We start from the raw sequence: 14634 nt of genomic DNA on the forward strand, positions 1-14634 counted from the left end.
GTATGGGGGTCCGCATTTGTGCTCTTGCCCCGGTCCTGCCAACAGTAGGGGTGGGGGCCTGTCTTTACCCTCCAACTCCGCTTCTTAACCATGGCAAATATCACCTCTCCATGTCTAACATAGTTCCCGAATCCACCCATTTCACTCCGACTCCGTTGCTTCCACCTTAGTCCACACCATCTTCACCTCTGCCTGGACTGGGAAGACAAATGTCCTCCTAATGCGCTTCCCTGCTTCCCCTTGAATCCCTCTCTGTCCTTTCTCCATACAGCAGCCAGAACCACTACTGCAAAACGCAACTCAAATCCAGCTCCTTCTCTGCTTAACATCCCCCAGTGGCTGCCTGTTGTTAATATATTATCCAGATTCCTCATCACCAACAGCCATGTCTCACGCTCATCTCTTGCCCACTGCCTGCTGTTCCCCAAGCTTTTGCCACTCCTTCAGCAAGCCAAGCCTGTTCCTACCTCAGGGCCTTTGCACTTGCTATCCCCTTTGCCAGGATCATTCTTCCCCTGGATAGCCACATCTTGTTACAGGATTCCCCTGCTATCTGAAAGCAGAGCATTCCTATGAAACCTTTTGTAAGCCGAAATGGCATAAAGCAAAGAAGCAATTACCTTAGGACACATCTTGCTCACGGATGCACACAATAAAACAAGGTAAAGCACAGATGCTCACAGGCCCAGTTCAGAGCTACGGTGGCTTGATGCCGAGATGCTGAGTGTGGTTCCCAGGAAGGAGCTTGACAGGGCTGCATGACTGTGTCATGAATGGCTCGCTGCAAAGCAAACACTGAACGCTAGTTTCACTTTTCACCTTTTTTTCATAAAAGAGAAAGCCCTCCTTGGATTTTTGTCAGTTAGCAAATAGAGGTCCTAATATAGGTGTTTCATAAGAGCAAAGTGGCATAAAGCAAACTTTCAAAAAATGGGGGATACCTGTACTTCCAAGGCCACCTGCTCAGGGATGCTCTCCCTGACTCTTCTCTCTAAAGATGTCTGTCTCTCACTCCATTCCCTTCAAAGCACCATTACAATCTGAAAGTAGCCAATATATTATTTGTCTCATTGTCACGATTCTCCCAGAGGAGAGTCAGCTCCAGGAATACAGGGCCATGTTTGCCCTTTCTACCCCCCAACACAGCGCCTGGCATAGTTTATTTACAAGACTGGGGAAAACCTATAAATAGAGGTTGGTGAGAAGGGGGCTTCCATCTTCACCATCAACCACCTTTCATCTTCGAGAAGCAGCCTAGCTAGGATGACCAACTGTCCCATTTTGCCCAGGACTGTCCTAAGTTTAGCACTCAAAGTCCCACATCCATCCTGGGACAGACCTCCTCGGTCCCAGGAAAACCAAGACAGCTGGTCACCCTAAGCACAGGACAGTGGTTAGAAGCACAGACGTTAAAGCCAGGCCACCGCATCCCAGCTCTGTCACTCACCAGCTGTGGGACCTTGAGCAATTTATTTAGAGGTTTGTGCCTCAGTTTCCCCACTGTGCAACGAGGATAACAATAGCTCCAACCTCATAGGGTTGTGGTGGGGATTTAATTGAGTTGACATTTGCAAAGCACTGTTGAAGCAGTAAGTAAAGGGTGCTGTGCCTAGCACTTAACAAGTGCCCTGTTAAATAAATAACCTACCTCTCCCTTCACCTCGAGGGAAATACCAGTTGAATAACGGAAGTCACAAGCTTGCAGCGATTCCTCTCTCTCTGAGAGTTGATAGCTCCGAGGTGGCGCTTACTCTCTCTTACTGGTCCTGAGAAGCAGCTTGTTCAAATGCCAACTGCCGCGTGTCACCTTAGCTGGCGGAAAAAGTTGTTCCCCTTGGTCATAACCCAGAAGTTATGATGCTTTGCTGTTCTACATGGAAGTGCAGGTTGGGACTCTTTGTAAGTTTTGGCACCTGCCAGTCTCAGCAGAGCAGATGAGGGAGAGAAAAGCCCAGGGCCAGGAGCAGCTGACGAAGAGCGGCTTTTGCACGTGGCTCAACCAAGAGGCATGAAATGAGTCAGGCCTTTCCTACTCTTCTAGACCTGCCTGCCCAGCGGGAGTGATAACTCCCTAAAAGGGTCGCAAGGTCAACTCCAGCCCAGCCCTAAAGGCTTTCTCCCAATAAGAGACCCTGGAGCCCTTCCCTCCTTAAGTAAAGAGGAGATAAGAATTGGTCCGTTCTGACTGAAAGTCAATGTCATAGAAGGGGGGGTAATCTGGAGCCTGAAGGAGGGTGGCAGCAGCCCCGCATCTCATCCACAAACACGGTTGCTCAAGAAATATATTCGTTTCTTAAATTCTTCTGCAACCCATTGAATCTCTGACGCTTGCCCTCGTTTTGCCGTGCAAGCATTAGAGTAAACTTCAGTCCGCTTGACTTTCCCGCCCCCTTCTGGGACTGGGCCTCGGCTCTGGGGTTCCGCGGTGCCAAGATGTTACAGCCAGTGTTGGTCAGTCACTGTCTGTGTGGGTTTCCATCCTTCCTGACCACACGACCCCTTCAGAAGCAGAAACTCTCTGTAGCTTCCAGAACATGCCCCAGAAACTTCGCTCAAGCTGTCTCTGGCACCATCCTCCGGAACCTGAGAACTCAGATGCCCCCAGGGACCAGACTAGTCATTGAAAGAAGAAGCCAGGTAGACTGGCTGTGACACAGCGGCAAGAGGTAGGGGCTTCGGGAAGTAGCAAGTTGGTGTCAGGCTCACCCGTGGGGAGGGGCAGCCTCACAGGAGCACAGGCCCAGGGCGACTGGATCTCTTTTTCACGAGAAACTGCAAATCTGAACCTGAATTTTCAAGAGAATTTTGAAATATCCAGTCTCTTATGGACAAATAACTAAAAAAAAAAAAAAATTAAGACAATTCATGGGCCAAACGAAGCATAGTTGTGGGTAGGATTCAACCCAAGGGGAGGCCTTAGAGGAAGCCTCCTCTCCGGGACCTGACCAGGGAGGTACTCAGGCCCCAGCCCTTCACCTCTCACCCCTCCCCTGCGTCAGCCAAGGGAAGTCTCTCTGCAGCCTGGGGAGGGGGTCCGTTCTCCCCACCGTTGTTCCAAGACGGTTCCGAGGTGCCTCAAATCCCCAGCAGCCTCTTGGTTCCTCCGAGAGCACTCTAAATTCTCCTGAAAGAGAAGAAAAGCCTAGAAAGGCTTATGGGCTATTTCTTCCTCCCCTTCTCCTGTATCCTCCCCTGAGATAACAGCTGCCTGATTTGATGAGAAGGGAAAGGGGAAACTGGAGGCAGGTGGAACAACAAAAAAGATAAAGTAATAGATCCAAATAAGATGCCGCTTCGTGTACAAAAGCAGATGGGAGGAGGTGGGGGGAGGGGACGGAGCAGAGAGGACCGAAGTCCCTGGAACCTCAAGGGATTCAGGCCATTCCTCCCCGTGAGGCAGGGGGAGGGGATGGGTGACTGGTTGAGATGGGGTAGTCCCGGAAGGCCTCTCCGAGGAGGTGACATCTGAGCTGAAACCTGAAGGATAAAGGAGCCGGCAGCATGGAACCAACCAGAGAGAAGGCATTCCAGGAAGAGGGAACAGCAAGTACAAAGGCTCTGAGGGATATTCAAAAGAAGCCAGGGGGCAAGTGTGGCCTCGCCGTGAGGGAGGGCAGAAGAACCGGACACGTGTGCAGGACCACGGTGGCCGCAGCTTGGATTTCGGTATTAGCCCCTTTGGGAGGGTGGCGAGCATGCGAAGGGTGAGATCTGATTGACAGTTTTATGAGCTCACTCTGGCTGCTGTTTGGAGAACAAACAGTAGGGGGCGCAAGAGTAGCAGCGGGGATGGGTCCCCTGGGTGGGAGGTGACGGTGGCCCAGGCCGCGGCACTCAGGGAGGATCAGGAGACTGGTGCTTGCAGGAAAGGTATATTTCAGAGGTGCTGCTGGTCAGACTCTCTGGTGTTGGGCAAAGGAATCAAATAATAATAATAAAAAATAACAACAGCAACAACAATAAAATAGAAGAAAGACTCTGGATGATGCCTTGGTTTTTGCCCGAGCATTGATGAGTGTCAACCTGGGCCATTCAGTCATCTCTCAATAACTATTTATAGAACAACAATTTATTAAACACCTACTGTGTGCCAAGCTCTGGGCTAGGCCCTGGGGAGCTACAGAGCTGGAGAATACAGGGTTGGTGTCCCCAGGGCGCCACCCTAGGTGACCTGGGCTTTCTGTGACACCTCCCCCTGAAATTGCAGAGGAGGAGAGTGAAAAGGGCAATGTGTCCCTCCAAAGTAAATCCTTTCATCGAGTCGAAAATATTTCCTGAGCACCTACTATGTGCCAAGCACAGTTCAGCAGGAAACAAGATAGGCAAGGTCCCTGCCACTGTGAAGCTTCTACAGAGCAGACAGAAAATAAACGTTTATTTAAAATGCATGTCACGTTAGAAAAGCTGTGAGTGCTGGGGAGAAAGTCAAACCAGCGGAGAGAGGAGAGGAAGGCTAGAGCTGCAGTGTTAACTAGTAGGTTCTGAGAAGGGACATTGGAGCACAGATGCGAAAGCAGAGAGCCCTGGAGACTGGAGATGGAGTTGGAGAGCTCCAGGCAGGGGAAGCTGGAGCCTCAGAGGCCCTGAGGACAGGGAGACCCTGGAATGTTCTAGAAGCAGCAAGGAGCCAGAGTGGCTGAACAGACCAAGTGAGGCAGGTAGGAGTGAGAGAGAGTAGGGCCACATCAGCAGGGCTATGTGGACCATGGTAAGGACTTTGGGTTTCCCCCTGAGTGAAATGGGAACTCAGCAGAGGGTCCAACTTGCCGAGGCCCACTCCCCTCAGCTACTCTGCTACCCTCCCCCATATACCCATCAACCCCCTTGAGTCCCAGGGAAGGCCAGACAGAGCCCCCTACTCTCATGGGCTTTTCCAGCTCAGCTGCCATCTCTGGGGCCAGCAGTGACGTGATTTACAAGTCCCTCCCCGGGGTGGTCTGTTTTGAGGCATCTGTTCGTTTTTATTGCTTCTGTCCAGGGCTTTGGTACTCCTTCACAGATCAAATCACTGCCTGCCTTCCCGCTAATTCAAACAGCTGGTTACCGCTCACCGGTTCCCCCGCTCTAATTGCCAAGGGAAGAATTATAAATAAATGTGTACAAGGAAACAGATGCTGTCATTTAAAAAATCAATCCATCTAGCAAAAACGCCCCACTTAGGACTGAAGTGGCAGACTGCAGAGCATGTGTCTTGGTGGCATTTTGAATGAAATCAGAAAAACAATGACGGAGCTTCCTAATGGATTCCCAAGGAGGAAATGACCAAGGACGGAAGGAGGGATGAGGGGGTATGGACACAGTTTACAGCTCCAACACGTGGGACTCAGAGCCATAGCAGAGACGCAGGGCTCCTTTGTTGTTCTGAATGTGATTCTCTCCTTTCCCCTCCTTCCAACCTTCCCCTGCCTGTTCAACTTGTTGTGACATCAAGTCAGATCATTTGTTATTACATTGTGAGTCTCAGACGCAGTTGGCGGTCCTCACTTTGTGGTTTCTAGGAACCTTAATCCGGGGTGAGGTGTCACCCTCTTTGCTGTCCTGGGCACATAGCTAGACCATCTCCCACCCTTCCTTGTGGCCAGCTTTGTACTGAGAGGCCACTGGAAGCAGAACAGAAGTGACCATTGTCAGGCCTGGCCCATAAAAATCTCCCACATGAGATCTGCCACCATCTTTCCCATCCATGGACGGAAGGAAGAGGACTTCGAGGCCCCTGCAGAGGGTAGGCCTCAGCTGGAGGGACTGTGGGTCCCCAGATGACTGTACGGCGCAGAGCCTCCTTGTGCCTCTACACTGGGATGCAGTGAGAGGGAGAAATAAACTTACTGTGTCTGGCCAAAATGTTGGGGTAGTTTGTTACTGTTGGGATCCTACTCTGACTAATACATGAGTCCCAAAATTCCTTCCTTCCTTCCTTCATTCACTGAGCACATAATAAAAATAATATCTAATTATCTCCTTCAGACATCACAGCAATCTGGAGTAATGAATGGAGAAACTGAGGTTCGGAAAGGTTAAGTAACCTGCTAAGAGACACACAGCTGATAATAACAATAATAATGGGGGCTTCCCTGGTGGCGCAGTGGTTAAGAATCCGCCTGCCAATGCAGGGGACACGGGTTTGAGCCCTGGTCCAGGAAGATCCCACATGTCACGGAGCAACTAAGCCCGTGCGCCACAACTACTGAGCCTGTGCTCTAGAACCCGTGAGCCACAACTACTGAGCCCACGTGCCACAACTACTGGAGCCCATGCGCCTAGAGGCCGTGCTCCGCAACAAGAGAAGCCACCGCAATGAGAAGCCTGCGCGCCGCAACGAAGAGTAGCCCCAGCTCACCGCAACTAGAGAAAGCCCACATGCAGCAATGAAGACCCAAAGCAGCCAAAAATAAATAAATAAATTTATTTAAAAAAATAAATAATGGCTATCATTTATTGAACACTTTGTATGTGCCAAACACTGTACTATATGCCTCATCTGCAAGAAAGATATTTTTTATTCCTCATAAAAATTCTCATAGGTATTGTTATTATCCCTATTTTACAGATGAGGAAACTGAGGCTTAGAGAGACTAATCAAAGGGAGGAAGGGAGAAAGGAAGGAAGGAAGGAAGGGAGGGACGGAGGGAATAAATAAAAGCAGAAGGATTCAAACTTTCTAGTTTGAACAGGCTAACACTACCTGTTCTTACAATCCCAAGGAGTCTCTAATAAGTGAATCACATTGCATCTTAAAATACCAGCTTATCTCAAATCAGGCAGCCCTAGAGAAACACACACACACACACACACACACACACACGCACGCACGCACGCACGCACGCACACACACTCCATAAAGGTTAAAATCATTACATCAAAATAAAACATATGGCCACCCAAATCTGCATTTATTACATCTAATTGGAAGAGACACAGTCAAGTACTTGAATATTTTAGCAGTTTCCAACATGCAAATCACTGTGCCAAGACCCAATTACTCTCTAATCAGCACATGGCTGGCTGCTGGTGGCACTGAGTTGGAAAGGGCTCCATCCTTCCCCTCTCCGCAGCAGTGTTTGGGTGGTCTCTCATTCTGAGTCAGTTTGCATTTGTTTCTGCCTTTAAAGAGCACCCCATGAACAGAAAGACTTGAAAAGCTCCCTCTCACCAGGTTTATACCCTTGATTAGTGTCTGGGGAACCCAACAGTCAAGGTATTTGGCTCTAAAACGAAATTGAAAATTCAGATCTTTTCATGTAATCTCTGACTAATCAGTTTTAATGAAGAGATTCTAGTCATTGTTGTTTAAGCCCTAGGACATACAGGGAACAAATGGGAATTAACAGAGATTTATTTTTTCTGGCCAATCCCAATAAAGGTCAGAGGTCCCTTGCAGAGAGCAAGCTGAGAAAACAATGGCAGTATTTCCCCAAATGCTACTCATTTGAGTCCTTGCCCTGAGGATTTTCACCATATCTGGGTATCATCTAGCAAATGATTCACTTATTTTTCTTCGAACAAATTCACTTTTTATTTTGGTGAATTTTGCATCATTATGTAAATGAAAATCCAGTATCACTCACTCTATTTAACGTTTATTAGTCTGGAAAGGTTAGGCGATGCAGCAATAACAGTTGATCCCAAGAGCAAAGTTTCACACGACACGTGTTGCATCTCCACAGTGGGTTGGCAGGAGGCCCGCTTTACTCACTCAATGAGTGTCAGGCAGAAGCAGCAATGCCATCTGAGAACAGGCGATGAGAGAACAGGAGGGTCGCTCACAGGCTTTTAAATCTTCCACACACAGCCCATTAGCCACAGAGAGTCACAAGGCCCTGCCAGAGTGCAGGGGACTGAGACATAGGGGGGCGGGGGAGGAGGGGGGCGCATGCAAACTGGTAAGCAGTGACTGTCTCTGCTGCAAAGAGTGACTGCCAGAGTAAAATAAATAAATACGCTTAAATTCTACCCAGAAGGCTGTGTTGTAAGAACGCTCTGAGCCAGGACATTAAAAAAGAGAAGAAATGAGCAAGTGTTACAAGTGCTCCATTTGTAGCACCAAACTGAGACTTTCTCCTTGACCCCAACGAAAGGACTAGGAGGGTAATGAGAAGGCAATGATTGTCTCACAGTGTGGCTCAATGTTATTGAATGTATGTCCCTCTATCAACTAAAACCATTGTCAAGAAAAACCACACCGTGGAAAGAGTTTCTTTGAAGCAAAATAGAAACCAAACAGGGGTGAAAGATGTTTTAAATCAAATAAGAATCCTTGGGCGGGTAGCAGAATCACTGTCGTGACAGATGGTGTTTTCCAAAAACGATGGCACCAGTATATCCCGTCTCATAAGCTCTTACGATGTGACGGTAACAGACCTTCAACCAACAAGCGGGAAATCTGTGTTCTCTCCCCTTGATTCTGAGCAAGGCTGTGATTATGACAGAAGAGAAATCCATGACTTCGGAGGCTATGTTTAAAAAGGCGATACACCCCAGTAGCAATGAGCCCACCTAACACCCAGATCTTGGTTTCTAGTACCATTCTCCAATAAAAGGAACCAGGGCTCCTTGGAGAAATGGCTGATTCTAGACAAAGGCAGGAAATAAACACGATAAGTCTGGAGCATCTTGTAGTGCCTAAAGGTAAGGAAGTGCGCGCGTGCACGCACGCTCACACACGCACGAGGAGGGGAATGAAAGGGACACAATAGTCAACCTGAAAGAGCTCCCAATGGCCAAAGCTAGAACAATTCAAGCAACGAAAAAGAACATACCCTAGCACAAAATAAATAAGTGAGTCAATACTGATCTAAATAAATGATTGCATACATAAACAAATACGGGAAACTAGACAAATCGCCCATGCAGAAGAATTTCAAATAATTTATGTTAGATACTCTGCCCTCAAGAAGGTGGAGCCCAACTCCCCACTCCTTAAGTGTGGGCTGTGCATATTTAGTGACTTCCTTCCCAAAAATACAGTATGAAAAAGGGGGGAAAGAGTAATTTTACAGTGGAGAAAACTAATAATCACCACCTCACCACATGATCAAAATTAACATCAACAGTGATCAGTCATGCTGACGGTATATACCCTTGGTATAATGTGATAAGAAGGGCATTTCACCAGTGTGGTTTTCTCCCCCCAAACCCATAACCCCAGCCTAATCATGACGAAAACATCAGACAGATCCCAGTTGAGGGACTCAAAATTGTCACCATCATCAAAAACAAGGAAAGTATGAGAAACTGTCACAGCCCCAGGGCACTAAGGACATTAAATGTAATGTCGTATCCTAGATGGAATCCTAGGACAGAAAAAGGATATTCGGTAAAAACTAAGGAAATCTGAATAAAGTATGAGCTTTAATTATATAAAGGTATCAATATCGGTTCATTAATTGTGATACACGTACAACACTAACCTAAGAGAATAGGAGAAACTGGGTGTTGGGTACATGGAAACTGTCTATATTATCTCGGCAGTTTTTCTGTAAATCTAGAGCTCTTCTAAAACTGTTTTGATTTTTTTTTTTAGGTGATACAGCTTCCTTCTGGTACTCTTTTTCTTGGGTCGTACAACTTAGATGTCCTGTACTGACATGGAGAAGTCCATCTCCCTGACACCATCCCGTTGCAGCGACTGTGTAGCGGCTGCCTGAATCCTCCCAGCCCAGGGACCAGATATGTCGGTGAGCAGCCTTTCAGATGTCTCCAGTCCTTGGCCTTCTAGCTGCCCCAGCTGCCACCAGGTGGAACACAGGCAAGCTGTCCCCACCATGCCCAGCGCAAGTTGTAGATCTGGGCACAAAATAAATGTTGTTCTAATCGATTGTGGTGGTTTGTTAGGCAGCGTTAGATAAATGGAACCACTGGTCTGCAAAATCAACTTTGGTGATTGGTTGGTTGGTTGATTGATTGATGGATTTTTTTACGCATATGTATTGACCTTTGCTAGGTGCTGGGCAGTGAACAGCGATTCACAAGACCTGGTCCCTGCTCCTGAAGAACTCACATTCCAGAGGAAGAAACTGAGCTCCATGAGAGTAAGAACAAGTGATGACAATACTGGATTTGAGCAAAGGGATGGATGCAGTATTTCAGAGACACAGAGAAGAGAGTGAAGGACTCTGGGGGAATCCTGGGGATGTGAGCAAAGATGAGCACCCAATGTTACGCTGTTCTAAATGTGTTACAACAGTCATATGAATTAATCCTTCCAATTAACCCCATATACATACATATACGTATATATACATACATATATATATATATAGGCAATGCCACGCAGCATGCGGGGTCTTAGTTCCCCAACCAGGGATCAAACCTGTGCCTGCAGTGGGAGCGCAGAGTCTTAACCACCGGACCGCCAGGGAAGTCCCTCCAATTAACCCTATGATGTCATTATTCTAGCCAGTTTAGAGATGAGGAAACTGAGGCACGGGGAAGTAAAGAGATTTCTCAGAGCCTGCCCAGTGGCAGAGATGGGATTTGAAGGGTCTCCCAGTTTTCCCATCTATAAAGTGAGGGTATTGGATAAGGCACACCAAGGCCATTTCTACCTCTGAGGTTGTGTTATGCATGGGTTTTGCCTGCCCAGCATCTGCTCTCCTTCTTCCAGTAACAGCACCCCAATTTTTGAGAGCAGAACTGCTCAACCTCCACTCTCAGTTAAGGGGGAACTCATACCTTTCCATGGCCAATCACAGTATCACAACGACTTTACACCGTGATTAGCTCAGGCATATATACAGGGATACAAGCCAGACCAATGGAAGTCTTCTCCAGGACTTTTGCTACAACTCTTAGGAAAAAGCACTCTATTTCCCCTGGAGTTGCTAATACTAGGATGTAAACTTGGAACTGCCAGGGGCCACTATAAGAAGAGAGTCTGCCTAGAAATAAAACCAACCAGTTCAGAGGAAAAAAGAGAGGCCAAAAGATGAGGCAACACCATCTGAGCACCTAGGTCCAGCCTTGCCTGAAGCCAAAACAATCCCTGGGATTATCTGTCATGTGATTCAGTAAATGTGACCATCTGAGTTGGATTTCTATAATTTATAACCAAAATATGTCTGATACAAATCAATGATGATGATATGTGCTAGGGTTTGTCCTTATTTTTATTCTCCCTGTTAATGTTTAAGTTCCCAAGAACATAAAATATGCCTTTTCATCTTTGCAGCTTCATCCCCACCACCCCTGCCAGAGCCTCACAGTGCCTGGTTCATCAGAGGACTCAGGAAAATATTCGTGGAATTGCCCTAATGGGCATCAATGATCACTTTCACCCCAAGCTTCTCCAGCTCCTTCACTAGATGTAAGCCTTCTGAAGGTCTGGGGTACCCAAGCTTTGGTCTGATTCTTTAAAGAACACGAGGCTCTGAGCAATTAAAGTGTCTTCCTGCAGTTTCTGTAACCAGCCAGGACTAGAGGATTGGGGCACAATTGCGCCCCAGCAACTGTGCGACCTTGGGAGGGTTACTGCCTCAAGCTTCCCTTTTCTTATTTTTAAAATGGAGTTTTAGGGAATTCCCTGGCAGTCCAGTGGTCAGGAGTCCGAGCTTCCCCTGCAGGGAGCACAAGTTTCATTCTTGGTCGGGGAACTAAGATCCCTGAAGCCACGTGGCATGGCCAGTAGCTAAATTAATTAATTAATTAAAAAATAAAATGGAGTTTTAGTATCAACGTCTCCAGAACCACCACTGTTGAAAACAATGGTAATCGCAATCCTGATGATGATGACGATGATGATGTTAAATGGCCCTTCGAGTCCCCCTGGGGAAAATCAACTAAGCTCTTTGTCTATATTTGCCCCCTCTCTGCTCGCGGATGATGGCCTCTCCCCATGGACACAGGGATGGACACAGGGCGAGGACAGGACATCCTGACTCTTCCTTCTGCTTCATCCTCAGAGGCATTATCTGCTGCTGGGCGCAGCTCCCAGAAACCCCCTGCAGCGGGGGCACAGCAGGGCAAAAAGGCAGCCAAGCTGAGACGTCTTGGTGGCAACTGCAACGTTCTGTGAGGAGCAGAGCCCAGGCTGCTCCCTCTCAAGACAGCCCAGAGACCTCCCTGGCGGTCCGGCAGTTAAGACTCCATGCTTCCAATGCAGGGGGCGCGGGTTCAACCCCTGGTCGGGGAACTAAGATCCCACATGCCCCGCGGTGCAGGGGCCCCCCCCCCAGAAAGAAGACAGCCCAGAATCTCAAGCTTCTTCCCCAACCCACCCCACCCCACCCCGTTTTCAGTCTGCACTGAAATTGCTAGAGGAAGACAGCGCAGGAAGACCCCAGGCCTCTTCAGGTTATCGGATGGGATACCTGGGCTACCGGAGATGTAAAAAGCCAGGGGCTGGGCCTGGAGGCAGCAAGACCTGATTCGGGCGGGTACTGACTACAGAGCCGAATGTAAAGATGGCCAGAAAGGGCCACCCCCCCGCCACGTCCCTGGCCCCCTGCCACACGCTCACCCAAGCCGCACATCGTGAGTTCTTCCCAAGAGGCTCCCACTCGCGAAAGGCCTTTGCCAGTTTTCCCATATTCTGCCAACCCCTAATGATCGTACTGTTTTCTTACCCCTCTTTATCTATTCTAAGATGCATATTCTTTTTCACATTTAACGTCTGAAGCCAGGATGCCTCTTGCAGACTATGTCATCATGTAATCGCCGTAGAGCCGGTGGTGGTTGTGACCAAGATGTCATTGCCTATACATGTGCAAACTGGGCAGACATTCCTGATGAAATGACTGCCACGATGACACTTCAACGTTCCCGGGCGTGGGAGAAAATGCCTCCCCAGGCAGCCCTTGTATCACCGGTAGGAGCGCCCATACTTTGGGGATCTTTGCTCTAAATCACCCCTATGGTCTCTCCTGCCCTGCCCCCTGCAGACAGGCTGTTTTCTCTTCCTGGAACACCCCCTCTGCGTGGAAGGTATCTGAGTTACCCCCCTTCCCTTTATTTAATCCTGAGCTACTCTAAAGCTCGTACACGTAATAACCATTATAACTGCTTGCAGATTCGATGGGGTGGGAGATGGCGCGGCAGCGGCAGCTTGTCTCTGCTCCGTCACATCCAGGATTCAGCTGGGAAGACTTGTATGGTTGGGGGTAGAACCTTCTGAAGGCTCATTCACTCAAGTACCTGGTACCTGGGCTTCAGGGGGGTCAGACGTCTTACATGGGTGCTCCAGGCTCCTGAGAGTTCCAGGGAACAAAGCAGAAGCTGCGTTATTTTCTAAAACCCAGCCCCAGAAGTCCCATAGCGTCACTCCTGCCATATTCCATCGGTCAAAGTAGTCACAAGCCTGACAGAAACAAGGAACAGGAACCGGGGCCTGGACCAGTAGGCAAATGGGAAGTTGGAACGTATGGATTCTGGGACAAACAAGAGAATAGGGGGTATAGTTTGAGATGTACAGCTGTCTTATGAATACTCACCACCACTTTGGGATGTAGGTTCTCTTACCCATTTCCTGGAGGAGAACGCTAGGGCTCAGAGAGGCAATACGTGGACCAGTCTGTCTGACTGGACGTCAGAGACTTTTTGCCTCCATCCCAGTGGAGTCCACTCAACAAAACACCATGTTTTTTCCTGCCCAGACTTTTAAGATCATCTTAGACTCACTAACTGAGGCAGTGAGGATAACATACCAAAGTGGAAGGAAGGCACAGAATAGGTAATTGACCAGCCCTAGGTCACTCAACCAATCAGTGGAAGAGCCAGTATGTGGGCGGTTTTCACATCATCTTTAAACAATTGGAGTAAATTAAACATCTCTTCTGTTGCCAAGCTAAATGTTGTTTTCCAGTTTGGAGTTTTGTTTGTGTGTATTTTAAATAAATGTGATAATTAAGCCGCAAACGTTCCCAGCACACTTGGATATATTAAAGTTACAGGCTGTTGATCAAATGGAGAAAAATCACGAACACGGACATAAATGACTCCTTTTGTTTGTTCAGTGCCTCTTGCAGCACTCAGATGGGTCTGTCAGCTTGATGGCGGGGGAGTGAGGGGAGGTGGTGGATTGGCAAGGAGACTACAGAAAGTGAAACCCCATGGTGAAAGATTGTCGTTCTTTTCTTTTCTAAAAACATTTCATCTGTGCCTGTATTTCATCTCAACCAGCCAGTTTTGAAAACACAAACAAGCTGGCAGAAGGGCTGTTTCTCTCTGCCTGGCTGGCAGCACTTCACACTCAATGTTAAAGGCCAGAACCCCTTTCCTGATTGTGGAAGAGAATCAGAGGGTCCTTCTAGAATCAGGGGGTCCTGGTTTCGAATCTCCTTTGGTCCTTGCAGTGGGGCCTGTCTGGGCTCTTAGAGGCCAAGTGCCCCCCCCCACACACACACACTGTAGTCTCTGTCCATTCACTGTCAAATAAAAAAACAAAATCAGACTTAGTAAGGGGAGACTTTGATTTGAAAGGATGATTGCAAAGGGGGAAAGGGGCTATTGTAACAGAGACAGTGCTGTGACCATAGTTCTGCAAGCATCTCAAGGATTAGGCAAAAGAATTTTCCTTTTATAAGAGGAGAAAAAGAGGCAAGAAGGAACCGGGAGGTTGGATGAAAGGGAGGCATGATGGGACAGGAGGTCAGGGAGTGTTTTATCCTGAGGCTGGTCTATTCTCAGGAGGGGCTGTCTGCA

The sequence above is a fragment of the Stenella coeruleoalba genome (assembly GCF_951394435.1).
Source record: "Stenella coeruleoalba genome assembly, chromosome: 15".
NCBI lineage: Eukaryota > Metazoa > Chordata > Mammalia > Artiodactyla > Delphinidae > Stenella > Stenella coeruleoalba.